Source organism: Canis aureus, chromosome 17 (genome assembly GCF_053574225.1).
Source record: "Canis aureus isolate CA01 chromosome 17, VMU_Caureus_v.1.0, whole genome shotgun sequence".
In the NCBI taxonomy this organism is placed as follows: Eukaryota; Metazoa; Chordata; class Mammalia; order Carnivora; family Canidae; genus Canis; species Canis aureus.
The window spans coordinates 22,055,551-22,081,928 of NC_135627.1; the positions used below are offsets into that span (position 1 = coordinate 22,055,551).

The 26,378-nt window shown below is 33.9% G+C and overlaps 1 protein-coding gene across 12 annotated transcripts in view; it reads left to right on the plus strand.

Annotated features, from left to right (window-relative positions):
* Positions 1-26,378, plus strand: part of LOC144287846 (uncharacterized) — a 122,026-nt gene that overhangs the window by 2,667 nt on the left and 92,981 nt on the right. For 2 of the 12 annotated variants that reach the window (XM_077855238.1, XM_077855239.1), the window contains one exon: positions 180-3,045. The exons of 9 other annotated variants lie outside the window; for them this stretch is intronic. The gene's annotated coding sequence lies outside the window, so the exon portion shown is untranslated. Of the gene's footprint in view, positions 1-179; positions 3,046-10,652; positions 13,488-13,687; positions 14,035-26,378 lie in introns of those variants that run through there. One more of the 12 variants, XM_077855229.1, reaches the window with a different exon arrangement.

Genomic DNA, 26,378 nt, shown 5'->3' on the forward strand with positions numbered 1-26,378 from the left:
TAATAGCTATTTTTAGTTCATTACTTCATTACTTTCTTAAATCATCACAATTGTACTTAATTATCAGCATTTGGTTTAATTTTTGATTTTGTATTATTTTCATTTTAAAGATTTATTATCCTAATTAAAAATAAATTTTGTCATGCTAAAAGTATTAAATATATTTGCAATTATTTTAGGTGCCAGTCTTGTGAGAAACACAGACACAAAAATAGTCTAATTTATTTCTTGTGGCTCAAATGAATACCTGATGACAACTTTCTATCATTGACTCAATCTTAAGGATTGCCTGAGAAGGCACCATTATGGCTTACCGCTAGGTGTCTCTATAAGCTGCTCGGCAGGAAAGTGAATTTTGAGAAAACCCTGTGACATGCAAAGACCAAACAGAAGAACTCAGGAGGAAAAACATCATAGAAATAAGGAAAATCCTTGTTTGTCGGTCTTTGGCCTCCTATTTGCTTTAAATATTGACTATATCCTAGAAAAGAATAAATGAATCATGTAACAGTGGTCAAATCTAAGCCAAGACTTTTAGCTACAAGAACAAGCATATCTATGTTTCAATCCATGCTAAAAAATACAGTCATATGATATGTATACTTGCTTTTATACAATACTCAAAAGAATGCACAGGATTACATAAACACTCTGGGAACTAGAAAATGAAACGACTGGTCAAATAGATCTCCAGAATTAAGGGCATTATACTTAATTAAACATTATTTGATTGAGTTGGTTGGATGTGAAAAGTTGGGAATCTTTGTTTAAATGTTTGTGAATATATTTGTACATATCATAATTAGCCCATGATCTACTATCATCATAAGTACGGTTCATATGTGGTAATATATGTGACAATAATTTATGCAAATTATTGACATAATCTGATACTTCCCTATTAAAATTTAAATTCAATCCACAGTGAGCATAACTTATCACCTGAAATTGACCATATATTTTTGTGAATTCATATTGGAATTGTCATTTTAGTGTTTTATGGACTATTTGGAAGATTTCTTATACTAAATGCATCTCTTAAAATATCTCATCATATTACATTTGTGTATTGTTTCCTTAGAATATTAAAATGCCTACTCAAGAATTATAGTCCCTTATGAAATAACCTAAAAGAGATTATTCTTGGTAATCATAATGAGATTTTGTAATTACTAATCAACATTATTGAAATCTAAAGTAAGTAAAGCTTGCATTTCTTTTTGTTAGCTTAACTGGTAAGATTATAAAACATAATGCTAAATATAAATATAATTCCAGGCTCCTCCAAAATTAGCTATAAATATAAATATAATTCCACACTCCTCCAAAATTAGCTCTAACAGATTACTTTTGTGTTAGTAGTAGCTAAAAAGTCTATACAACCCTATTTGGTAAACACATTTTTCAGATATAGATTATATTTTTATGTCTTTCAAATTTAAATTATATATAACACATATCCCTAAAATCAGAAAAGTTTCTCCTGGTGGGAAAAACACGAGTCACCATTTATGATCATTTCTCTATGTAATTGATAAGTTAAATAACAATAGTAAAACTTTTTTATGGGTTTGGTACATTAAAAATTACAACAATCAAAATTATCATACAGTGATGTCTATCGAACCCAAAAGGGCTAGGTCAACTGATTAATTTCACCAACATTATTTATTCACCTAGTTTGTTACTTACAATCTTAGAGATTTGCTGTCAGTGATGTAAGAGAAAGATGTGCATAAAGTAGACAATTTTCTTCCTTGCCTCATTCAGTTCCTTGTAAATACACTCTGATAATCTTTTGACCGATTATGTATTAAAACACTCTTTTTGAAGGACCAATTGGAATTCTCTTCCTAAATTTAAGATGCATTTTTTTGACAATTATCTTTTCAGAAAGTAGCCTATAGTACCAAAATAAAATGTACAAAACAATATGTAAGAAGATGTTCATTGTAACACATGCTTACATTTGTAAAGCTAAGAACAGCCCACATGTGTAAATGAAAAGTGGTACATCTCTATCTATACCTTGGAATACTCTTCTGCATTTAATAACAGTGTATATAAGCATATGGTTCTGTCATTATTAATAGTGTGTATAGCATCATCTATATACACTGTTGTGGGGGAGGAGATAATTTTTCTGGAAGGATACACAAATTCAGTAATGACATTTGCCTTTTGGGAGAAGACTGGGGAGTCTTGAGTAGAATGAAGATTTTTCACCTTACATTCCATTTTTTATTATTTGAAAATTTCAATTTATATGCACATTTCCATGAAAAATTTAAAAAATAGGTACTTGAAAGATAAGGGTATTACAGATGGTCCCCAATTTATAATGGTTTGCCTTAGAATTTTCAACCATACCATGGTATTAAAGCAATACACATTTCGTAGAAACTACTTGGAATTTTGAATTTTGATCCTTTCCTGGGACAGTAAAATGTAGTATGATACTTTTTTTGCGATGCTAGTCGGTGAGGAGCAAGCCTCAGCTTCCAGTCAGCCATGAGATCATAAGCATCAACAACCCATACACTTATAATCATTCTGAACACATATAACCATTTTTCACTTTTAGTATAGTCTTCAATAAATTACATATATTATTCAACATTTTTTTTTATAAAATAGGCTTTGTGTTAGATGATTTTGCCCAGCTGTAGGCTATTTATGTGTTTGTGAGCACATTTAAGGTAGGCTGGGCTAAGCAATGACGTTTGCTAGGTTAGGTGTATTAAACGCATTTTCAACTTACAATGGGTTTATCGGGACATAACTTTGTTGTAAGTCAGGGGAAATTTGTATTTGGAAGAATGATATGGGAAGTGATGAAAAATGGAATATTACTTTACCAGGTTAATCTCTGTCCCATAGTTCTCAGAACCATTTTTTTCTATGACATGTTGCTATCCATGAAGACACTATGTTTCTAAATATATGACTAAAGTAATTAGTTAAAGTGACTTCTCTTCATAGCTTTAACATGTGACATTCAATTCCAGCAGCCAATATTAACTATTAAAATAGTAATTAATAAGATCTAGCAAAAAAAAAAAAAAGATCTAGCTTCCATTTCCTTCACTGTGCAGAACCATGCTGTGTACTGGCAACATTACTTTTATTTAATACCGTGGTGAGTTGAAGGGAAAGATCAAAATGATTTTCTAGAGAAGATAAGTGATTATACTTGAAGTTGTCAGCAGCAGATCTTTACTGCTATCGGCAGAAAGATGAGTGAGTGTGTAATTGTGGCATATTTTAAGTATACAAACTATCATCAGGCCCTGTTAGAACAAAGGCTGCTGCCATCTGGCTTATACTCACTTTAAAATATGCATATTCCACTGGAAAAGAAGCACTTTTACTATATAGCTAGATTAGCTTTTCTATGTATCTTTCTATTAGAGCTGGGATTTGTCTCTTAAGATTTATTGGTTCTTGTTTCTCACATATCTCTAGTCATTTTTAAACAAATCCAAACAGGCTTTATGTGTCTATATTTTCTGTATCCTTTCTGGGCTCACAAGTGAAAATAATTAACCATCCTAAAACATAGTTTTATCACAGAATTTTCAGAAGAACCATTGCTTATAGGAGAATGTCTAAAGTAACAATATTTTTTCAACTTTTATCAGCTGGGATCTTTCATGCACGAGGAAACTTCCAAAGTCTCTCTATCCCCTCAAAATGAATCAGCTTCTTCCAACTCCAAAACTTTGGTTTGTACTGCCCACTCATCTAATTGGCTTTTCCCTTTTCTTCCAGCTATTGTTTTAGAGAATTCACTGTAAATCCTTTCTTCACCAAAAAAACATCTCCTTTGCTTAACCAACTTGGAAGACTTGCTTATCTGAACATTCTCTTCCATTATCTAGCACATGCCTAGGACAGTTTCTATTTCCTGATTAAAGTTGCTGTTTTCTTCTGGACTAGACTATCATTCCTTGTTGAGCAAAGAATTGGAGTTTGCTTCCCCTCAAAGAGTGGAAAAATGAGCTCCAAAAAAACCCACTATACATAAGAAATTCATGTCCATTTTCAATTTCTTTTACTCAACAAATATTTATTTGGTAAATATATTGTCTTAAACCATATTATGTCTGAGACAAAATAATTCGTTGGCTCATAACAGGGTAGTTGGAGGATTTCAGGAACATTTTTACTTTCTGACCAGTCACCTTCATTCTCCAGTCAAAATAAATGGAATATAATATGTAGAAATACTATTGCTTACCTTGTGTACTTGAATAGTATTTCTTGTAGCATATATTTGCCATGCCTCTGTAGGAATGCTTTCCAATAGAACTCCTTGTGATGATGAAATAACCCCTATCTGCATTGTCTAATATAATAGCCATTGGCCACGTATGGCTACTGAGCAATGGAAATGTGGCTGGCGTAACACAGGATATACAATTTTAATTTTAAAATTTTAACTTATTTACACTTTCTGTAGCTAGTGGTTACCATATTGGGTAGTGCAGATCTAGAGTGTAAATCCCTAGAAGGCTGAAACTGTGTGTCTTTTGCAATTTCTGGGATACTTTGAAAGTCAGTCAGTATGAACAGCTGCACTCATAAGTAATGATGGTGATTATTACATCCTCAATAAATAAGGACAATTATGATTCACATTTGGCTAGGGGCCTGATTTACATTCTGTTGAGGGTCTCTGTTCAATTCTTTTAAATTGCATTCAGTTCAAGACCTCTGCCATTCTTTTAAAGATTTCAAGGCATTTTACAGGCATTTCAAAATTTCTTATTACATCCTTATTACAGCACTATAAAGAAGGCAAGGTAGATGATTTTATATCGATAGAATTTTATTAGAAGATAAGTGCCATTTTATGTATGATGAAGTACTCTCTAAGGTGCTTTTCTTCAGATCATACAGCAGAATGTTAGTAGAACTGGAAAAGAAAGTCCTAAATGGGTATTTTGCTTCAAGGAACTATCTAGAATAGGCTTTTTGTGCAGAGAAGTCTGTCAGTAACAAAATTGCACTTAAACTCTTACATTACACCATTTGAATACAACAGCTCTATTTTGAGGTTCAGTGGTGTCTTGTACAAGTAGAGTGGGCAGCTTTTGGAACAAGAAACTGTAATTAATGAATGTATAGAATACACATATGGCCTCTAATTTCCATGTAGATTTGATTAAGTCTCCGTTTAAATAAAGTCATATTTATACATTTGAAACAGAGATGTGATAGCTTGGTAACCAGTCCCAGTTACAAATCTGCAATTTTTGAGATTAAATTTTGTTTGTTTTCAATCAATTTATCTAAAATATTAATAATAAAATTGACCTATATTTCCGTCATTATACTTCTGTGGCCAAAATCAATATAGTTTCAAAAGAGGCATGAATTGCTTAAGAGCTTAAGTCCAAAATTCAGAGGAAGCCACCTGATCCAGAGCACTGCAGTGGCTCTCAAGAGATCTCAACTCCATTCTTGACTCTTGCTTTGCGGCAACTTTACACTTGCATTTACGAAGACAACTTTCTGGGTAGATCATATATATATCTGATATATATATATATATATATATATATATATATATATATATATATATTTTTTTTATATATACATAAAAGTTACTGTACTTCTCTACAAAGGACCTTATGATAACCACCCTATTTAATCCAATGGTAAGTATAAAAATGTCCTTGGAAGAAAAATATAATTTTATCCAAGTTGTAGACTTTAAGTTATTCACTTTATCCTAAAATGTAAAGTTATTTTCATTTAAATAAATATTAATAATAGCATGCTAACTTGTGAATGGTGTACCTTTTGTGTTAAATAGATATATGGTGGCTATTTTTGTTTAATATTCCATGATGTATTTTTGTCCTGTGATTCCAAAACATTCTGTCAATCTAATGATGCTCTTATAGTGACACTAGACTCGTAGTTATTGTCATATGACATATTACAATGTATGCTGTAATTTTAATTGTTACATATCCCAATGAACAAATAACCAATTTGGATTTGAATCACCAGTGTAAGAGGTGCATTTCATTGTACAATCAATCTGTGTCCTTAATTGCAATATTATATGGGTAGTGACTACTATGAAGACAGACTTTGATCAATGACTATACAGTCTCTTGCTCATATGTAAATACTGAAATTTATTTGTAGGTATTTTTATATTTAAAAGTTTTTCATTATAGTATTCTTATAGTAGCATTTAGAAATAATCCATTCATTAGAGAAAGGGAAGCTTAAGTTGACTTGTCCCAAAGAGTAGGAATCTATTTGACAAGGTTTTTCAATTTGTAATTTTATTTATCAGCAATAGTTAACACAAACATCAACAAGCAATCCATACGTCATTTATAATTCAGAATCAATCAACTAAAATGTATGACATGCCTACAACATACATGTAGTCATTTGCTATTTGCTAGCTGTTTTATGAGAAGGTCCTATTCTTTCATATAATTATTACAACTTTATATTGTTTCAAGTTAATTGGTGATATTCCATTATTTCATACAAACAATACATAGCAGAAATATACTATGATATGAAGTATAGGGTCTCTCAGTATCCTTTTTTTTAAAACTTAACTTTGCTAATTTAGATGTACACTTTTGGGATTTACTTTAGTTTAAAGGAAAGTGAAAATAATGTGTATCAATACTTAGTAATTAGGTTTGATGAAGATGCTTCTAAGTGATTCATCATTTCTGTAATGTCAAATCTTTTCTGAGAAAGTCAACAGTAGAAATAGTTTGAATTGCTAATATATAATGCTACTCATATAAATATTATGATAAAATATATCTTAAACTGATCACTAAATATATTTATAAATAAACTGTCTCCATATTGATGTACCTTAAGAATATAAAAAGACATTATTGACTATCACAATAAGTTGAATATATAAGGTTCATAAAACAATAATTTTGAATATATATAATATACTTTTTTTCTGAAATTGAAAATGTCCTAATAGTAGGTTTTTCTATTTTCGCGTTTTTAAATGATTATTATTTTATATTTAGTAAACCAGGAGTCAAAGCAAGCTTTATATACCTCCTTAAAAAAATCAATAATAGGGGTACCTGGCTGGATCAATCGATTAAATGTCTCACTCTTGATTTAGGCTCAGGTCATGATCTCAGAGACCTGAGATCTAGCCCTTTGTCAGGCTCTGTGCTCAGCAGGGAGTCTGCTTGAGATTGCCTCCCTCTGCCCCACCCCTGCTCTCTCTCTTTTCTCTCTTCCTCTCTAAAACAAAACAAAACAAAAAATATATATATATCTTTAAAAGAAAATCAATAGTGAAATACTAAAATAGTTCCCTTGAGGAGGAATCATTTCAATCCTTTCATGCAGAAGTTTAAGGATACAATCCCATAGCCCTTTGCCATATGAATTTGTTATATAGATAATCCATCAAAAGATGAATGGATAAAGAAGATTTGGTTTATGTATACAATGGAATATTACTCAGCCATTAGAAACGACAAATACCCACCATTTGCTTCGACGTGGATGGAACTGGAGGGTATTATGCTGAGTGAAGTAAGTCAATCGGAGAAGGACAAACATTATATGGTCTCATTCGTTTGGGGAATATAAATAATAGTAAAAGGGAATAGAGGGGAAGAGAGAAGAAATGGGTAGGAAATATCAGAAAGGGAGACAGAACATAAAGACTCCTAACTCTGGGAAATGAACTAGGGGTGGTGGAAGGGGAGGAGGGTGGAGGGTGGGGGTGACTGGGTGACAGGCACTGAGGGGGGCACTTGACGGGATGAGCACTGGGTGTTATTCTGTATGTTGGCAAATTGAACACCAACAAAAAATAAATTTATTATTAAAAAAACCCAAACTGCATAACACACTTTTCTAAATTTTTTCCAAAGAATACATAGAATGAGATAATACCACTACTAAAATTAAGAAATTAAATGTCTTAATAATTGATAAATTTATAAAAGATTCATCATTGACTATTACTTCATCTATTTATAACTATGCTGAAATAAATGTACTTAGAAAAATACAAGTATCTGTCCACGTTTGGCGATTCATGACGTTTCTGACCACCTTCTCCTAATATGCACCCGGAGAGTCTGCAGCAGCACTTGAGAATGCATCTTGGAGTTCTTCCAGAAACTCTGAGTCAAAGAGCAATGTCTGCATTCACAAAGAAGCATTCACAGCTGTCAGAAGTTAAATGTCCATGAGACTCATAGTCCAGCTGCAGTCCTTCCAATACACTGACAATATCTGTGGAAACTAGAATTTGATAACTAGTTTTTCCATGGGAAAAATATCACAGAAGAATGATTAATCTTTGCCTGACTGATAATGAATAATTATGCATTCACAGTACATGAAGCATCATTGTCCTACATTACTTAGCCTGCAGTGCTTTTGCAGCTATTTTTCACTACCAGAGAAAGTACTCTCGCTGCAATAAACTGTCAATGAACTTCTTGTAGGCAAACACCTGCAGGCACCTGCTAGCAGTGGGTAAGATTCAGGATCACAGAAATTGTAGCACAAACCAAAGTCTGCAAGGGAGCACTGACTGTGAGTGTGTGGGAGCATGCATGACTAAATAAATGCATGCATGACAGGTATATTGTGTTTCCATATATGTTTAAGAAAATAAACACATTTTTCCCAGAAATATGTAATACAGTTAAACAGAGTACTAGAAAAGCAAGCTACATATGCAAATACGCTTTTCAATTTGGGATTTATTTTCAGGTGTTTTAGGACAAATGATTACTATGCTGAAAATGTTTAGCCATAACTCTCTATGCCCATATGGTGATAACAAATCATTCAGATTTTGAATTGCTTTTACAAAAACTTAATATGATACTTTTTGAAAATACCTGAAAAATTATTGAAAAGGTTATAAATCTGTTTTGTAAGGGTTTAGGTGAAGTCCAAATGGAGGTAAGTGGACTAGCTCATCTTTGGCTAACTATTCAACTTTACAACTGAATAGAGAAACTCATTTGGAAGTGTATCAGTTTTTAAATTCTTGAGTCACTTAGAAGATCAATAGTCCCTAAATATAAATATCTGGTTTCTAAAATCTAGTGAATTATTGCAGATTTACTTCAAGGAACATTTTAAAAATCACATCTAAAAGCAAAAACAGAGGCACCTGGGTGGCTCAGTTGGTTAAGTGTCTGCCTTTGGCTCAGGTCATGATCTCGGTTGGAGTCCTGGGTTAGAGCCCTGCAAACTGGGCTCCCTGCTCAGCTAGGAGTCCTCTTCGCCCTGTCCTTCTGCTACTCTCCACCCAACCCCGCTTGTGCTCTCTTTATCTCTCCCCCTCAAATAAATAAATAAAATCTCAAAAAAATTAAAAGCAAAAACAATTAGAATCTTTTTTTAGGTCAGTTTTTGAGTATGTTTTTAGAATTGTGGGAATGAGAAATAATGAAGAGAAATGGAAAGCTAATCACATTAAGTTTTTTAAAAGTGACAGGAAAACATGGGCTACTACCTCTTTATTTGAAGGACCTAGGCAGTGTAAATGTTTTAACCAGAGTGCACCTCTGGTTATTGGAGAATTAGGTCTCTCAATTTTCTGACTTCTGAGTGTACATCAGAAGGAAGAAAAGTGTCAGTTAATTTGATCATTAACTTATTCTGAAAAGCACAAAATAAACATAAAACACTTGTTAGCGTTCCACAAGTTCCATGCTACTTGGGCAGTATTTCATGTCATTTGTGTAAGACCTTCATTTACTGAATGAATATTAGTAAAAAAAAAAAAATACTTGAAGAACTTCATTACACAATGTGAACGATAGATAAGCATTACATTTTATTCTTACTAAGTGTGTTCACTGGCAGAAAAAAAAATGAAGTCAAAAGATTGGTTAATTTTATAGGGATAAAGTTGGCCTGTGATGAAGGTGTCCTACAATTATAGTTCAAGCACATTAATTTATGTATTTTAGATAATGCTCTAGGGTACTTTTATTCCTATCAGGAAGCTCATACCATACATTTCTGATACCAACTCATGTACTATCAGGACATTATGTCTTGGAAATTTTTGTTGATTTGATAACATTTTAATGGAGGACATAATTAAAATGCAGAATATTTTCCCAAAGTCATCCAGAGAGGTACTTTATATAAGGAAACTGAGCAAAAACCTGAAGTATATTTTCTTTCATTCCTTTTAAATCATTGTTTAGGAAAAAATAGGTTAAATCCTTTTAAAAATATATCCATTTAATACTTTAAAATACAGAGGTGTGTGTCCTTTTTGATTGTAATGATGCTTTTTACTGTGTGATGGACTTTTTCACACATGGTGCAGTGATTAAAAATAGAGGTTTGGATAAACATTCCTTAGGATGCCTAGTTCCATCTCTGCCTTTTAGTGACTGCTTAAAATATTGGTTAATTTCTTTGCATCAGCTGATACCTATATTTGTTATGAGGATTAAATGAGTTTATTTGCACAAAATGTTTAGCATACTTAGCACATTGTAAGCACTGAATAAGTGTTACCTATTGTTTTGTGTCATATAATTAGTTGTTACAGATGATTGGAGTCTACTCTATAAAGCAAAGAGCTGGAGAAGGCCACATGGGATTGCAGTAAAGTTTTTTTTTTTTTTTTTTTTTCCCAGAATAGACGTTGTTCAAGACAAGTTGAATTCATTATCAGCTGATCCTGATTAGTTATGGATTTATAGCACCATGAGCCTGCCGTAGATTAAAGTGGTTGCTGGCTTGCAGATTTTACCAACTCTTTTTGGCTACTGGAATAAGAAAATGGGAATGCTTGCCAGACAGCACTTCCTAGTGATGAATTTTGGAAAACTCATGCGTGTACATTGTTCCAACAGATCTGGAGGACAGAATAGAGGAGAAACTATGGTGTTTTTAATTTTGAATTTACAACATAAATAATGAAAAATTCTCATAAAATTGTAAGGAAAATTAAATCAGGTTTGAATATGAAACATATTTACTACTCTAAAGAAATTATAAAGCAATTTTTATAACTGTCTTCATTATGAATAAATAATTTGGGGATATTTAAAATAAGTCTGTAGCACTATAACAGACATGAAAGTTGCTTTTATAAACAAATATGGGACTGTCAATTTAAGTTACTAGGAATATTAATCTCTGGTGTTAATTAGTTTATCATGCATGTAGATCATTTCATATGCATACAATTAATTAATATTATTGCTCTGCTGTATTATCTATTAAATTTTGCCAGTATGTATGCAAATATATTATCAGGAATATTATGGTTCAATTGCCACTTTAAATACGTATATACATATACATACTTTTTGCTTGTATATTTTGAATGATTTCTATCATCTTCAATCATCCATGAAATTATATTTTAAGCAAACCTTATTAACTTTGAATTCTGTTATTGAATATGTTTGTTTTTTCTAAATGCCCCTATTAAAGAAATACTTTTGTTAAGGTGCAATTTTGCAGCCCAAGATTATGAACTTGAAAGTCACATATAAGAAAATAACTTGTTCCTTTTTGAAGAAAATATTTTTACTATGGGTATTTTGTTTGATTCCACAAAGATTGATTTTGGTTCATTTCACTGATATGTATTAATTTTGATATGACAGCAATCTGTATAATAACCGCTCTCATAGCTGTGGAGCTGCATCGCTTAGTTTATATACACACACACATACATACACATTCATACTAGCACAGAGAGTGAGTGAAAATGATAATGTATATACTATATGTCATGTATTCACTTTTCAAATATCAGAGCATAATAAAATGCACTCACCATGAATGTCATCCTAAAACCACTAAGTTAAAAAAAATTGCTGCCAATTTTAAAAGACACATGTCACATGTATGCAAATATACTGTCCATGTGTTCTCAATAATTGGTAATTTCCTTGATGGGAATTTAATATTATTAATAATAATTAATTTAATAATAATTTAAATTATTATTGTGCAGCAACTTTATTATGCTAATATTAATATCTCCCAGTAGATAGGCTGTTTGTTGACTTTCACATGAAGATTGTGATCTGCTTGCTACATCTGCCCAACATTTCAAATAACAATTATTAATATATCCAAATGTTAGTTAATAGATGCTTTTTGCTGGAAGAAAACCCAATGACTCAGATTTTACTGAATTTGGGGAGTTTAGATGTTTATAAATATTTATGTTGCTTTAATTATGTATAACAAGGTCATATGTTAGGGCAATATTCAGAAGGCACGTTTAGACACAGTTCCAAAGCCTATTTTATTTATCTCTTGCAATTTTCTCAAACCTGAGTGGAAGGATATGTGTGTTTGTTTTATTTTAATGTTTAAAATTATATTCCCTACACACCCACACATAATCTTACAGAATGTAGAATAACCGAGGGCTCAGAGCTTAAGCACACTTGAAAGGAGGCACTGGGAGCCACAGTAGCTGTAACTCTTGGGATCTCAGGACTCCTCCAATCATTAAGGGGACTGAGGCCAGAAGAAACCCCTTAGAAATATACAGCTACGTAAATACGGTTGGTTGACCAAGCACTGTTACTGACCACTAAAGCCATTCTATGCTAGCTTTAAAAGACTACAGAATCCTTTAGGCCACTGCTAGACTAGTTATTTCTAGAAACCCCTTCTTGTCTGCCAAGGTGATTCTACAGTCCTCTGTGCTCTGAAGTGTCTGAATTTGCAGTGTCAAGTGTTGGGAGAGTCTGATGAATGTTCTCACAAAATAATACTCTAAAATGGAGTTTTATTTGTTTGTTTGTTTTAAAACCCTTCTGATAGTGAGATACAAAATAAGAGCTGGGCATCTGCCAACACATGCAGACTTTATAAAGAAATTTGCACTTTAAGAGGAAGCATAGTCAGTAGGCAAATATATTATTTTAAAGAAATTGCACTCATATTAGCAAAAAATAATGAAATTGAAGAGCAAAGTGATTATTAAATAAGTAAATGAGTAAATTCGCTAGTAAAATTTAAGAAATGCTAAAAAAATTAGTTGCTTTTAGGAAGATGAATATTTAATCTTTCTAACTTAATATTCCTGAAGTGCTGGATGGATACTAGCTAACTTAGAACAGGATGTCTGTGGAAATTTTACTTTTTGCCTCATCTGATTTTATTTATTTATTTATTTATTTTTGTTTTTTTTTTTTGTTTTTTTTTTTTTCTCATCTGATTTTAATAGGAAACTCTTAGGCTCATCTTCAAACCCCGACAGTTCACTCTTAATCTGACTTCATTTCTTACATTTGCTTTTGAGTATAAATTATATGGGAACCTCTCTTAGCATGCAATGCCACTTGTAGATCCACACTCCCCAAATATATGTACTTCATTATTACACACATAATTATTTCATTTCCTCAATATAAATCTTAATTGATCAGGGTCTTTCCTTATTATTTATTATTCTTCCTTATTGTTAAAATCATGTGTTATGTTAATAATACAAGCAGGTTTTTTTTTTTTTTTTAATTTTATTTATTTTTGATAGTCACAGAGAGAGAGAGAGAGAGGCAGAGACACAGGCAGAGGGAGAAGCAGGCTCCATGCACCGGGAGCCCGACGCGGGATTCGATCCCGGGTCTCCAGGATCGCGCCCTGGGCCAAAGGCAGGTGCCAAACCGCTGCGCCACCCAGGGATCCCTACAAGCAGGTTTTATTTGTGATTGTTCATGAGAAAAATGTCAAATCTACATAATCAACGACCCATGTGCTATTTTATGTATTTTGTCTAATTGCATTCTAATTTTGTAATTAATTAAGATTGTGAAAGTTTTAGGGGCACCTGGGTGGCTCAGTCAGTTAAGTGACCGTCTCTTGAGTTCACCTCAGATCATCTTAGGATCATGAAATTGAGCCCCTTGTGGGGCTCTGTGCTGGGCAGCAAGCCTGCTTAAGATTCCGCCCCCCCCTCCATGCCTCCCTTCTGCTCACTCCCTAAATAAATAAATAGAGAGATAAATAGATAAATAAATAAAATTGTGAAAGTTTTAAATTTAATATCTGTGTCTTTGATTACTACCTATATATCAGAGTCAGGTATCTTTAGATATGTTTCATCTTAGGTGATTTGATTAGATGTATCCTGCTAATATTTGTTTATGGGTTTTATTTGTGCAATGAATGACAAAAAAATTTTATTCTCAACCTGAATTTATGAGTCTCTCAACTTTTAATATACTCTTTATCAAGTAACACTGCTTATGTGTGTTTACATTTTCAAAAATTAAATTTTCTAATATACTTTTTTAAAGATTTTATTTATTTACTTATGAGAGACACAGGGAGAGAGGTAGAGATACAGGCAGAGGGAGAAGCAGACTTCCTGTGGGGAGCCCCAAGCAGAACTTGGTTCTGGTACCCTGGAATCATGCCCTGAGCCAAAGGCAGAGGCTCAACCACAGAGCCACCCAGGCATCCCAATTTTCTAATATACATAACATTTACCAGTAATTTACTAATCCCATAACATGTGTAAGATTCTTTGTTAATTTTCAGAATCAAATAGCATCAAGAAAGATAGTTTTTCACTTTCAGGTAAAATATGAAAAAGAAATATTGAAATGTAGTGAGTATGTACTTCTAGTTCAATTAATGTGAAAAAAGAATAATTTTGAGAAGACTGAGTTAAAAGTGAATGTGGATTCAACCACTAATCACTAAAAACGTGTTTCAATAATTTATGACCCAGTGGAAGAACCAGAATATCCTGTATTCTGCCTCATGCTGCTATAAATGTAATGTAGAATAAATGCTGGGATTGGTATTTTAGGAAAGCAGAGCCCTCGCTCTTGACAGGATTAGAACCACCTAGGGTTTGATGCATAATGAGCATCAGGAAATGTATCAATTGTTGATTATACATATACTTATAAATCAGCATTCTAGAAGGGACAGAATTTTCGCTGGCATTTTAAATTAATTTGTGATTTATTTTGCAGATTAATTTCTACTTTGTTGAAGGTACACCGAAATTATTCTCTATAATTAATTTAAGCTGAAAGTCATACTCAAGTCCATCAGGAAGTGTTAGAAGCTATTTGTGGATGGTAGCTGAAAAGTAAAGCAGTGAAAATAAGGAGGAAGAAAAGAAATATAGGAGAGAATTCAAAGAAATTCATAGCAGATACGTTTTATCTCTTCTTCAGTCTCTCCTGACTCTCTCACCCTCTTTCTGTCCCTCCCACTCTTCTGTCCATCCCCTCCATTTCCATCTCCATCATCTCTATCTGTGTCTCAGCAAATCTGAGATGAATGGATCGTGGCTCTTGCTTGACCTTAATAGAAGGCATCAGTGGAAGTTTTTATACAACTTTCTAACGATAGTCATCTGACTGCTAGTGACTGTAAGACATCACTGAATGTAAAATGCACCTTCACTTCCATGGTGTAAAAATGTGAAAAAATATATATCTTAGAATTGAAAAAATTATAACTGTCTAAATTGAATCTGGGCTATGAATCAGGCTCTGATGGAAGGCTTTCATGTCTTTTCACATGCTTTCTTCTTTGCGCTTTCTCTCTACATGTTTATCTAGCAACTCCTCTCTTCAGATGTCCTTCAAAAGTATCATCTCCCTTGGGGAGACTTTTTCTGACCATTCCACAACATTTACATCTGCCTTTCCTTTGTTTTAAAGAAATTGAATACTTTTGTGATTGTATTTACCACAGCAGGACATAATGATTTGTTTGTCTTAGTGGTTTATTCTAACGGAAATTCCTTGAACTTTAAAATTTAATGAAGTTGGTGTCTCCAAAATCAAGTATCACATATAAGCAGCTTACAGTAAAGGCCTAATAAATGCTACCTGGCTGAGAGTCCAATAAACGAGTGGGCAAGAAATGAATGTTAGGTATTTTTGTTGTTATATCATAAAAAAAAAAAAAAAGGAATACTCAGGGAGGTTGAGTGACTTGTCAAATAATGGTCAGGCCTCAAAAAAATTAAATAAAACATTTAAAAAATGGTCAGACCTCAAACCTACTTCCTCTGTATTCTAGCCCCAAAGCTCTCTCCATTGTTCAAATTTCATTATGGTGCCCTTTCTTTGCTAAATGACATCAAGTGAGCACACAGCAATTATTGGCTTAGGAACAAATCATGGCAAAGAAGAAGCCATATTGTGAATTACTGTTTTTGCAAATTAAGTCAAGCATGAATGTTGGACAGTTATGGCCACAATAGCTGTGGTAATAAACTGGATACTGTATGAACAATTTTAAATGGATAGATCTTTAGAAGTGACTCTTAGTGGATTCCATCATGGAAGGCTTATTTCAGAATAACTTTTGGGCCTAAAAATCTGACAGCAAGATTTGGAACTTCTTTTAAATGGTAAACAATAATTTTAAAACAATCATAAAAGTTTGATATTACTTGATATATTCCCCATAATTTAACTTAGGTCTAATTTAAGATTTCCTTGGATTAAAAATTTATGTAAAGTTGCACAAATTTATAAGCATCTGTGTTCTCATTTTCTCTCTATGTTTTTAGTTAAAATTCTTAGCTCATAGCGTGTGTCAATACCATAAAAATCTTATGATTAATATTGTATTCGTGAGCAAGCAGTAATATCTCTTTGAAAACTCTTGAGGTTTCAAACTGCATAAAAAAAACACATGTAAATTACTAGACAAAAAGTGAATAATTTTTCCTTCATGATAGGTTACATATAAATTATAAACATCTTCCATCATAATTATTCTTTAAGATGAACAGGTGCAATCCATGGAACTGTTTAACAATAGCCTGGCTTGTCTTAGGAATTAATATATATGGATCCATAATACATTTTCCAACATGAATATCATCATCTTACCATTGACATAAGCAACAATATTAATATAACATTAAAGAATGACATGACAAAACGTCTAAAAAATATAGAATGATTAGAACTCACCATTTTGGAGGTTTGGTATCTGGTATATAATTTTTAAAATTTGAATAGAGTGACTTGTCTCCAAAATTTGAAAACACTGCCACATAAAATGTGTAATCACCAGAAGAGGTAGTTGATATTAAAGGCATAGTTTTGTTTATGAATATTATATGTTGACTTCCATTTAAAAAAAAATGTTGCATCTAAGAAGTCATATCAAGATAATGTATAAATAAAGCTGTCAATAAGTTAAATTAGAAAAAGAATTAGATGAGGTAGATTTCACTTTCCCCTGAAAAATATTTCTGAAAATTATACCAGAATTTAAGTAATAAAAATGAAATCCAGTTTGCGTGCCTATATTAGCAAATTACAGGCCTCTTAGGAATCCATGAATTTTTATTGACTGAATGTGAATGAAAGAATGTAGCCTTTCTTGTTCTGGTTAAGTTCAAATCTGTGATTACAATTTACATATTGAAGCTGTGGTAGTAAAGTTTCTCTGGTTATCACCTTAAGGGCAGTAAAGGATACCTTGGGATTTTCATAGGAAGTGTAAACTGAGATTGAACAGGTTAATAAAGAGAACAATAAATAAGATATGTAAAAAGTAGTGATCAATATATGGTCAATGACTTCTGAAACACCCAAAATGATGACTACTTATATAAATGGTTTATTTGTGCCAAAAGACAAGCTGTCAGTTTAGCACACATGAATCAGATTTATCATTTACTAAACTATATTGAAATTATCTTTAGGGTAAAATTCCATGTACTATTTTTATCAACCATGTTTACTTTTAATGATGTAAGTACATTTTAACACTTATTATTGAAAATTTGAACATATATCCATAACTCATGGCCTTTCATAATTTTCTTAACTTCTATAATAAATTTTTCATCTATACCCTTATCCATTGAATCCCAGATTTATATTGTGGTAAATACCATGCAACATTTCATTTCAGCCACAATATTTCAGAATGCACCTGTCAGATAAAGACTCTTTTTTTTTTTTTTTTTATGATAGTCAGAGAGAGAGAGAGGCAGAGACACAGGCAGACGGAGAAGCAGGCTCCATGCACCGGGAGCCCGATGTGGGACTCGATCCCAGGTCTCCAGTATCGGGCCCCGGGCCAAAGGCAGGCGCTAAACCGCTGCGCCACCCAGGGATCCCAAGACTCATTTTTTAAGTATAACAATGAAATCAGGGATCCCTGGGTGGCGCAGCGGTTTAGTGCCTGCCTTTGGCCCAAGGCGCGATCCTGGAGACCCAGGATGGAATCCCACGTCAGGCTCCCGGTGCATGGAGCCTGCTTCTCCCTCTGCCTGTGTCTCTCTCTCTCTCTCTCTCTCTCTTTCTCTCTCTGTGACTATCATAAAAAAAAAAAACAATAAAATCATTTCATGCTTTAAAATCAACAATAATTCCTTAATGCTATCAAGTAAGCCAAATTCAAATTTTCCTGACTTTTTTCATAACTTTTATTGTTGTTTTTCAAATTAAGATCCAATTAATGTTCACATATAACAATTTGTTAATATGCTTTTTAAGCGTCTTTTAATCTATATGTTCCTACCCCAGCACGTTCATACATGCTGCCTCTGCTTCACCTGCCCCCCACCCCAATCTCTCTTTCTCTTTTTTCTCTTTCTCTTTCTCCTGGCTTTATTCTTGCAAAATATGTTGTGAAGAATTTGGATGGTTCTCCAAATCTAGATTGTACAGACTGCTTCTATGGTGTCATTTAACATGCTCCCTTTTCTGGGGCTCCTGGGTGGCTCAGTTAGTTAACCATCTGACTCTTGACTTTGGCTCACTTCATGATCTCAAGGTCATGAGATGGAGCTCAGAGTAGAACTCAGTGCTGGGCATGGAGCCTGCTTAAGATTTTCTCTCTCTCTCTCCCCCTGCCCCCTGCTTCCCCCTCACTCTCTCTCTAAAACAAATTTTAAAAAATGCTCCCTGTTTCTCTATATTTTTGTAGATCAGTAGTTATATTGAGAGGGTAATGTTTGTATTTTGAAAATCCACCAATACAGTGAAGTAAAGGAAAGAAAAGTAAGACTGTAGATTTAAATATTTTTCAGATGCAAATGAGATATATAGTTTAATTAATATATTTTATAGATGACGATACTGAGATTGAAAGATATTTTAAAAGTCATAAAGCTTGTAGATAGCATAGTTTCTGATAGGATCCAAGTGTCCTAAATAGAGAAAACAGAAATGGAAATTTCAGGACATAGAAAATGTCCTGCACTTGATGAAGAACAATAGGATATATTAGCAATCAAGTAGTGGTTTCAATTAGATTTTTGTCTTCCTTACTATATATATATATATATATATATATATATATATATATATATATATATTACGTAAAGTTAGGCAAGTTGTTGGTTTCCTGAACCATAGCAGACATCAGAATAGTTACAACTTTTTTTTCATAGCAAAAATATGGAGATACAAATATTTAGCCAAACAAGGTTTAATGGGGTATTAAAGGATGCAGCAAATTCATCTGGACTATAGGAGCCTAGATGGAATGTAGCCCCTGTCCTTTAGACATGCATGTATGTCCTGTAGACATACCTTTAGGTATGTCCTTTAGACATACCCTTGGGGGTATCTAAACTGGCAGAAGCCTGAAGACCTTCTTCAGTGGGTTTGCCTTAGAGGCCAGAAACACAGGATTGTTAGATTGTGAGCTGTATGAGGGGGAAGGCTGCTACCTATAGCTCCAGGTACAGGTTTTGTTTCTGTCATTCTGCCCCTGGTAATGTATTTATAAAAGGAAATCATGTGTGCTAAGTATTGTCACCTAATGATTGACTTGTCACTTAACACTGATAGAATTTCTCCTTGTAGGTTTCCTACTGAAATAAAGAAATATCTTAGCTGAATAATCATTCAGAAAGTTGGCCATCCTCAATTATCCCCATGGGTATGAAAATACCCCCATGGAACCATGTTTTTCTCCTTTATCAATGCAGAGGCATACAAACTGAAAACATCTGCAGCCTCTAGTTCTGATGACACCTGTGCTTTCTCACCAAGTGAAAAATACATGCCAGTGTCATGGGACACAAAATAAAAAAGTCAAGGACCATTGCTGTAAAGGTGAACACTGGAATTTGAAAGGTCAAAAAGTCCATGGTTCCAGATATTTTCCCCGAACAACTTAGAATGTAAGACTAAAAATGTCAATGATTTATGTTAGTGTTGCTTCCAAAAACAAACAAACCCTGTCAAAAGTATAAATATTCACTTAAAGCTCCTTGTCATTGTTTGTATCACAATAACATTATAGGGAATTTCTTTTTTTTTTTTTTTTTTTTTTTTTTTTAATTTTTATTTATTTATGATAGTCACACAGAGAGAGAGAGAGAGGCAGAGATATAGGCAGAGGGAGAAGCAGGCTCCATGCACCGGGAGCCCGACGTGGGATTCGATCCCGGGTCTCCAGGATCGCGCCCTGGGCCAAAGGCAGGCACCAAACCGCTGCGCCACCCAGGGATCCCGGGAATTTCATATTGATAAGATATTATAGTTTTGACCCCTGGGGACCCAGAAAGTAAAAAAAAAAAAGATTGAAAAATGAGATAGTCTTATAGCCTGAGTTCTCCCTGTTGACATGAGAGATGTTCAGGTAATTGGATGGTATGGGGTGTTGTATAAGCTGGCTTAGATACAGCTGGTAAATGGCTGGCAAAAGTTTATTATAAAGACAAGGTAAAAAAAAAAAAAAAAAAAAGACAAGGTAAATGGGTAATTTTCATCACATTTGCTTCCTTCATATATCACTGTTATCTAAATCCAGGCTTTACCTTTCTAGGATCCCTTTAGTTAATCAGAGCTGACTTCATCGACAGCTTGCTCTGGTTAATTACTGAAGTGTTTTAACTGAATACCCCAAGGAATTGATGTACTCAACCACCACTTCAAGGCTCAGAACATGAGAAATCTTGGCAGAATGCTGGAGACAGTTTATCAATATCTGAAGTATTTATTATTTTAAAAACCTACACAGAGTCTATAGATACATGGGTAATGATACTACAGTGTTTAAACAATATGATTTAACTGAAGAATTCTTAAAAAAACTGAATATCATTCTCTTGCTAATACTAAGGCCATGTACTTTGCCTTGTACTTTAACTATTAACATATGCCTTTTACAAGATAAAACTCAAGTGATATTTCATACAGCAATTCTTAGAATTTTATATTAGTTTTAAAATTTTCTTTATTCTGGGCAGCCAGGTAGCTCAGCGGTTTAGCACTGCCTTCAGCCCAGGGCGTGATCCTGAAGACCCGGGATGGAGTCCCACATCAGGCTCCCTGCATGGAGCCTGCTTCTCCCTCTGCCTGTGTCTCTGCTTCTCTCTCTCTCTCTGTCTCTGTCTCTGTCTCTGTCTCTCATGAATAAATAAATAAAATCTTAAAAATATATATATTTTATTTTTTTCTTTATTCTTTTTAAAGATTTATTTATTTGAGAGAGAGAGACAGAGAGAGAGGGAGCAGGAGTGGGGGGGAGGGGTAGAGAGAGAATGCCAAGCAGACTCCTCGAGATGACTGAAATGTGGCTGGATCTCACAACCTATGAGATTGTGACCTGAGGTGAAAGCAAGAGTGGAACACTTAACTAAGCCACCGAAGCACCCCAATAATTCTTAGAACTTTAATATTATACATAAACTTTATTTTTATTTATTATTATTATTATTATTATTATTTTATTTATTTATTTATTTATTTATTTATTTATTTATTTATTTATTTATTTATTTATTTATTTTAGCTAGTTAATGTTTTATTGAAGAAAACTTGAACTTACTATTAGCCTTCAGGAGAAAATGGGTTACACTTGGCTTAGTCATCTTTGTAATGTACTTCTTCTTTTCCTTTTTTTTTTTTTTTTGTAATGTACTTCTTTTGTAAAAACTGTTAAACATGATTTTTATCCCTGAAACCGAAGTGTTCTTTAAAATTAACAGAAATAATTGGAGAACAATATGAGGTAATGTTACATGTAAAATATAAATTTCTTTTACTATATTTAATACCTTTGATTTGTGATGTCTTTGGGAATCGTTATACTACTCAAAATGGGGATCCACTGGTTTGTACTTAACATTTTCAGCTCTTAAGACCATCATTGTAGGTGTTGTAGAGTTACTACCTATATTATGTCTGGTGGGGACAATCATGCTGGCATTCAAGTTACATTTTCCAAGTCTTTTCCTGTATCCATCATTTAATAAGCCACACTGTGACATTTGACTTCTTTTCAGAGAGGGAGGCCATCAGAGTTGCAAAGGGAGTGGAGGAGGGATCCTCTATACTCTGCCTCTTTCCCCTGCCATCTAAAGGGAGAAGAGCTGGGCTGCAAAGGTGGCACTGCCTCTTGAGTAGTGTCACTCAGAAGTAGATTGGGTAATAAAGGCCTGATTTTTTTTTAACTTCAAACTAAGGGAAAATAGAGGCAAAACATAACCATGCCACAATATTCAAACCAAAACATGTCAAAATGGAGTACTATCAATGTGTTACAGCATGGTGGATAAATTATTTTTGCTTTGCTACTTAAAATTTATCTGTCTTGGGGCACCTAGGTGGGTCAGTGGTTGAGTTTGCCTCAGGTCATGATCCCAGGGTCATGGGATCCAGTCCCATATCAGTACTCCCACAGGAAGCCTACTTCTCCCTCTGCCTATGTCTCTGCCTCTCTCTGTGTTTCTCATGAATAAACAAATAAAATCTTAAAAAAAAAAAAAAAACTTGTATATCTTGTCCAAATTTTCCTCAAAGTGCTTTCTTTTTAATAGAAAAACATCCTTGGCTTGCAGATTGTTAGAAAAGCAAAAGAACAGAGTAAGTGCATGGGCAGGGCAGATCTGGGAGGCCAAGGACAAAATGGGAGCCAAGGCTCTTTTTGCATGACAAAGAGGGGAACCTAGGTTAAATTTTAAGATCCAATGTCTCTCTGGATGGCTGGGTGTGAAGCATGCTTCACATGTGCTGTTGCTTCTTTAGTGCACACATTGCTTAGGCCAGGGAAGGATAAACGTGCCCCATTGTTCCTTACAACATCACAATCCTCCTAATACTAGGAATATTTCATTGGGAATATTAACAGTTACTTGGAATATTTACTCGGGAATCATGATTCTCAGAGGATCAGAGGATACAAAATACATCCTTGGTCTAGGCTTTAGGATATATCAACTTGTACTTTCTTTCTTTCTTTCTTTTTTTTAAGATTTTATTTATTTAGTCATAGAGACACAGAGAGAGAGAGGCCGAGATATAGGCAGAGGGAGAGGCAGATCCCATGCAGAGAGCCCGATATTGGACTCGATCCCGGGACTCCAGGATCATGCCCTGGGCTGAAGGCAGGTGCTCAACCACTGAGCCACCCAGGCATCCCATCAACTTGTACTTTCAACCACTGTGATGTGTGTGGCTTTGGGGAGACACCTGGATCACTGTGACAGGGAGAAGTTTTTATCCCCTGAAGACAGTTTGCTTCCCTGCTTGTCTATCCCAGTTCATCTCTTCGCTTGCCACCTGCCATCTGCGAAACTCTGAGCCATGGGACTCCAGTATTTTTTTTTTTTTAAGATTTTATTTATTTATTCATGAGAGACACAGAAAGGAGAGAGAGAGAGAGAGAGAGGCAGAGACACAGGCAGAGGGAGAAGCAGACTCCATGCAGGGAGCCCGATGTGAGACTCGACCCTGGGTCTCCAGGATCACACCCTGGGCTGAAGGAGGAGCTAAACCGCTGAGCCATCCGGGATGCCCCCAAAATATGTATCTTTTTTGTTTTTAAGTTTTATTTATTTATTCATGTTAGAGAGAGAAAGAGGAAGAGACACAGGCAGGGGGGAAGCAGGCTCTCTGCAGGAGAGCAGATATGGGAGTCGATCCTGGACCCCAGGATCACGCCCTGGGTCAAAGGCAAATGTTCAACCGCTGAGCCACCCAGGTGTCCCCTTGTATATGCATGTTATTATTAGGATAATGGATACACAGAATTAGGAGATATCAATATATATCTATATCTCAATAATAATAGGAGATAGATAGATATCTCCTAATTCTTTAGAAGACATTGAAATGAAAATCAATTTACAATTTACGCAAGCACATTATAATATTTTGCAGACCTTTTATGTAATATTTTGTGAAAGAATTTGAATTGACAGCAACCATAAAGAAATCTCCATATAATAGGCATTCACAATATTTAAGCACTGAATCCAAGAGAATTTGAAAAAATGCATTGTCATTTCTTAACTTGATCCTTTCTCTGCCCACCTTTCACTTCAGAGACAGCAGTCTGAATGGCAATTAATTTGCTACTCCTCTATTTTACAATATAGGCTTCATTGAATAAATGAAAAATGCTATCCAGTTTTAAACTGACAAAAGAAGGATTCCCAGTATGACATTTCATATAAGCAAAGTAATAGCCTAATAATAATAATAATTCTAGGATTTATATTAAATTTATCAATGCAAATTTTTATAATTATGATATGAAAACATTTAATTATGTTTCATTATTATATTTAGTTTACATTGAGTCTTATAAAATATTTACAAATATTTAAAATGATTGCTGGGGTAACAAGAACAGATTACATGTTTTATTTACCAATAAATTTAAAATAGTTATACTATTTTAACATCTCCACATTTGCACTAAATAAAAGTTAAATTATACAGGAATTAGGTCAGTTTTACTATTTATGCTGAATAACATAAAAAATAAATATATATAGATATATATTTTTAAAGATTTTATTTATATATCCATTAGAGACAGAGAGAAGCAGAGACACAGGCAGAGAGAGAAGCAGGCTCCAGGCAGGGAGCCCAATGTGGGACTCGATCTTGGGACTCCAGGATCACGCCCTGGGCCTAAGGCAGATACTCAACAACTGAGCCACCAAGGAGCCCCAATAGATGACCGTTTTAGAGCAAGCCAGCAGGATTTGAGGAAGTGTGCCACTTCCTTTTTCATTTATGTGTCTACAAATTATGGTTAATGTGTGCTTAGATTTAAAGGCATACTTGTTCATTGTCTGCATTTCAGTTACATGTTTAACTTAAATTTATCGTTCATGAAAATCATGTAACAGGACATATGGAGCATGTTACACTTTCCTCCTTCAAAAATTTCTCGCACATTCCTTTAACTGTTCTGTCTACCGCTGCTCCTTCTAACTTTCTCTGTCTACATTTATTGTGTTCTTCCTAACCTTTCTTATATATGGATGTATTAAATATGGGTTTAAAAAACAAAGTTCTCCATGGAACTCCATACTTATGAGAGTGTTTCTGGATTATACATTATGACAGTTGCACACAGATAGCTGTCTTCCCTCTTTCTACCATTCTATAAATGTCCCCGCATATGTCCTTACTAAGGAAAATGATCCTCTTTCTTCTTTTAGGCAGCTATACTTTTTCTTCATCCTTGATTTATCACTACTACCTGTTCAAAAACCTTCCCCAGACTCTATTCATCTCTTCACTTGGATCTTATTGTGCGCCTGAAAAAAAAAAAAAAATCTGACAGGCACCATGTACAGAAGATAGTCTTTATAACTTGGGAAGTTAAGATTTCATTTCAATATTCATGATCTCTTAAATCTTGAACCGTTGCCTCTACTGTGTAAACACATTTTTCCTTATCTTTAGAATGGATTTAGGAATTCATTACAATTAAGTGAATGAATGTATTTAAAACATCTACCACATTACTGGCACATAGTTTTCATTTAGTAAGTGATAGTTTACTTGAAAATTTAAAAAAAAAATCTATTTTCTCCACTTATTGCCATGATCTACAATTCCTCACTAACCTCCATAACTTCCAGACACCAAAGTAAGTACTACAGTCAGAAAGCAAGGCACATCACATCCTTGACATTGACATTGAGGACACATGTTTCACTACATAAGCTTGTCAAAAACCTAAAATCGGATTTCTGTCTGACTTCTTTTTAAAGTCACTATGGGGTCTCCTTTATTCAACATATTTATTAATATCTGTTGAATATAGGTATGGCAAGTGCCCTCACCATTTTCCTTGATTTTGCAGCATTTGACGTTGATCCACATCTCCACGTTTTTAAATTCTCTTCTTGGGAGCCTATGGTATTTTACATCAAAATTCTTTTATTTGTGCTTCTCTGACTGATTTTTATGCTCTGCTTTGCTGTACTTTATTCCTTGCATCACCTCTTACATACTTTTGTGCCCTGAGTTCAGTTCATTCCTTTAACCCTTTCATTAATTGTTTTGTTCTCTAATATCTTGTTGAGCTTCAGTCCTGCATGCCTAGCTGTCTGCTGGATAATTCTATATCCCATCATCTCAAACCCCATACATCTTTAAAAGAATTCCACATTTCCCCTGACATTGATTCTT